The sequence below is a fragment of the Herpailurus yagouaroundi genome, unplaced genomic scaffold (assembly GCF_014898765.1).
Source record: "Herpailurus yagouaroundi ecotype Mexico unplaced genomic scaffold, PumYag 28, whole genome shotgun sequence".
NCBI lineage: Eukaryota > Metazoa > Chordata > Mammalia > Carnivora > Felidae > Herpailurus > Herpailurus yagouaroundi.
This window is the reverse complement of record NW_024412376.1, coordinates 143,488,272-143,491,894: the sequence shown is the minus strand read 5'-3', so window position 1 is coordinate 143,491,894 and position 3,623 is coordinate 143,488,272. Positions and strand designations below refer to the sequence as shown.

Below are 3,623 nucleotides of genomic sequence, written 5' to 3'. Positions count from 1 at the left end.
AGAAGAAGAAGAAGAAGAAGAAGAAGAAGAAGAAGAAGAAGAAGAAGAAGAAAGAGGAGGAGGAGGGAGGAGGGAAGAAGGAAGAGTGAGGCAGGAGGATGGGGATGAGGAAGAAGAACAAGGGGAATAAGAAGAGGAAAAAGAAGAGGTAGAGGAGGAGGACAACGACGACGAGGGGGAAGTGGAAGAAGATATTTGTGTCCCGTATGAATCCTTGCCGAAGAGTGATCTCAGCAGAGGATGATTTTGATAGTCAAGTAGATAAGAAGACCTGTTCTGTGGATACCAGTCGGCCTCTTTTGCCAATCACCACTGTTACTGCCCAATGGATTTGTAACCAAAGCGGCCCTGGTGGCAGGGATTATGCGTGGGTTTAGCAACATGGACTTCAACTCACTAAGGTTAATACGGTCACAGTCACTGCTGAGTGCCCAAAGTGACAGCAGCAAAGAACAACACTGAGTACCCAATATAACAATATTCCCCACGGTGATCAGCCAACTACCTTGTGGCAGGTGGATTACCTCGGACTGCTTCCATCACGGAAAGGGCAATGTTTTGTTCTTACCTGAATAAACAATTACTCTCGATACATATTTGCTTTTCCTGCATACAGCGCTTCTGCCAAAACTATGGCCCATCAACTTAAAGGTGTTTATCCATCATCATAGGATTCCACTCAGCAATGTTTTTTATCCAGGAACTCACTTCACAGCAAATGAAGTACAGTAACTAGTATATGCTCAAGCAATTCACCGGTCTTCTCATGGTACCTATTTGGAAAGGCAATTTCATGCGTGCAGGGTACCTATATCTGCTCTGCAACATATTAACGGGCCTTGGGCCTGGAACACTTCTTACAAAGAGAGATAAAGAGCCCACACAGCCCTGCCAGACTTATCACCTTGTGTGAGGATATCCTTCTCTGTTCCTGCCTCCCTAAGAGTTCCTTTGTTCTGCTTCAACGTGTACATCAATAGCCCTGGGGCAGGCCCCACATTAAAAAAAAATAAATAAATTAATTAACGTTTATTTATTTTTGAGACAGAGAGAGACAGAGCATGAATGGGGGAGGGTCAGAGAGAGAAGGAGACACAGAATCTGAAACAGGCTCCAGGCTCTGAGCTGTCAGCCCAGAGCTCACCGCGGGGCTCGAACTCACGGACCGCGAGATCATGACCTGAGCCGAAGTCCGACGCTCAACCGACTGAGCCACCCAGGTGCCCCCGGCCCCACATTTTAGTAATTCAGATTCCACAGAGGAGGGGTCAGGGTGTGCATGTAGGTAAATCGCCCTGCTTCAGCTGCTGGGGTGGTAAGGAAAGGGGGACTACATGCTGGCTCTTAAGTACCTCCAGCAGGAAGAGACCCACATCTTTTCTGCTCAGATTAGCTTTGACTAGAGCAATTCACATGGTCACTGACTTGTAGGTATCATGCAACTATATTTCTTCTTACGCTTGAATATAGTCAGGAATGCACTTTGTTGAATAATGAATAATGACTAGCACAGTAATTTAGGCCACTTATGAATAAGATACTCCGAGTTTGCAGTAGACAACTGTTCCTGTCACATTACTTGTCTATCAGGCATATAATGAAGGTCAAAGCTGTAACAGAGGATATGGAATCACGAGGAGGCCAAAAATTAGAAAGGTGCATACAAATTTGAGGTCTTATGAATATTAATTTCCTGGGCTCTTTATTAAATATTTTAATATATGTAAAGAACTTAGAATCTTCCCTGGTATATCATACGTGTCCCACCAATATTATCAGTTGCTCTTATCCTTGTCACAAAATGGTGCTCTAGAGACAAAAATGAGGTTATCAATAACCTTCTTAAAGAGAGGCTCTTTTCTGAAAATACCAAGAGAAGTCACTATAACACTATTTATGTAGCATGGATCACAAAGATAAAGAAAACATTGTAGTAAAGCAGAAATGAAATATACCAATGAATGGGATTTTTCCCTAAAAATTGATTGTGTGTCTCCTTTGGAAATGAAACTCCTTGGATTAAATATTTCCTCTAAAACATTTTGAATTAAATATAGTGTCCTTAAAAGTTAGGGACAAATGGCACGTTTTCTTTGATCTGACATAAAGGAGATAGGTACATTTAAATACAGCCCTACTCTGTGTTTCTTTCCAGAGAACTCTGAGCAGATTGTCAGTTAAAGTCAGCTACACTAAAGACAGAAGATTATAAGGGAGAAACACATAAGATTAATTAAATAAAGTAATATAAACGAGAATGATGTTTGGTGTGTCTGCTTATGGGTAAAACTGCATAAACTAATTAGTAAGTTCCCCATTATAATGTCAGGTTTTATTTATAATAAATCAGACCCAAGGCTTTCATTACAAATGAATTAAACTGGATCCTCCAGCCTCAGATACATGGTAGCTGCGATATCTCTTTATTACTTGACCTTTTCAACCTCCTTACATCTCACTGTCCTCATTGGACTACAGATAAAAATAAGCCTCATAATCTAATAACTTCATAGGGCTATTAGGAAACTTAACCTCCTTAAGCCTCCATCTCCTCCTCTGTAATCTCTGTAATACAAAATAATCTCCATAATGAAATAACTTCATGGGTTATTAAATGATCATCTTCAAAGATTAAATGATAACCTTATGAAATGCATTGAGAATGGTTATCTGGCACATAGATGAGCCACAATAAATAACAATTATTACTATTAAATCTAGAACTGACGTTCAGCATCCATTAAATTTGCAAACGGAAGCTCATGCTCCAGCTACTCCAGCTACTGCTGTGTAACAAACCACCCAGAAATATAGTGGCTTAAAATAACAATATATTATTATGTCTAACCTATATTTAGTGGGTCAGGAATTTGGGCAGGGCTTAGGTGAGTGAGTCATTGGCTCCATATGATGTCAACTGTGATGTTCAGCAGTATTTGTTTATAAAGTATGTCACATAAAGTCTTAATATTTATTATATTCTGCAGAATTTAGTTTGTGATTTTGGGGTATCTTTGATGTCCATGTTTTGCTCATTATAACTACCTTCTATCTATGTTCTTCATTATTACACACAAGGACAGAATCAGGTTTTATATGGCCTAAAGTTTATATAATTTTGGCAGCCTTTTATCAGAAAAAAATATAAAATATGATAGAAAAACAGCTACAAAACATTTAATCATAAAATAAATTATAAGCAACTTCATATTTTAAAAATCTGATTAAAACAATACCCAAGTATCACAATGTGTCTCCCAATTCCCAATTAACTAATTAATATACTGACACATCTCTATAATTCTTGTTTTTTGAACTTTAGCATGAATAATACGTCTGAAAATAAAGATATATAGAATCAATCTGAAATTAAGACAGAAAAGCAATTAGATTAATTTTTTAAAGCATTGCACCATATCAAGCTCCATCATTTAGTAAATACAACATACTTCGATTTATTAACGGATAGTAAGTCTGTCACTGAAACACTAGGTTTTCTTTTCTTCTCTTTTTTTTTTTTTTTTTTTTTTTTTTTTAATTTATTGGTGGATACAGGGTTTAAATTTTTTTCGAAATTCCAAAATGTCAGAAAAAAATTTTTTTAATATTTTAAAAAACAAAAA

The 3,623-nt window shown here is 37.5% G+C and overlaps 1 long non-coding RNA gene across 3 annotated transcripts in view; it reads right to left on the bottom strand.

Moving 5' to 3' along the window:
- The window catches only part of LOC121037121 (uncharacterized), a 33,558-nt gene that overhangs the window by 21,028 nt on the left and 8,907 nt on the right, over window positions 1-3,623 (bottom strand). The window lies entirely within an intron of this gene.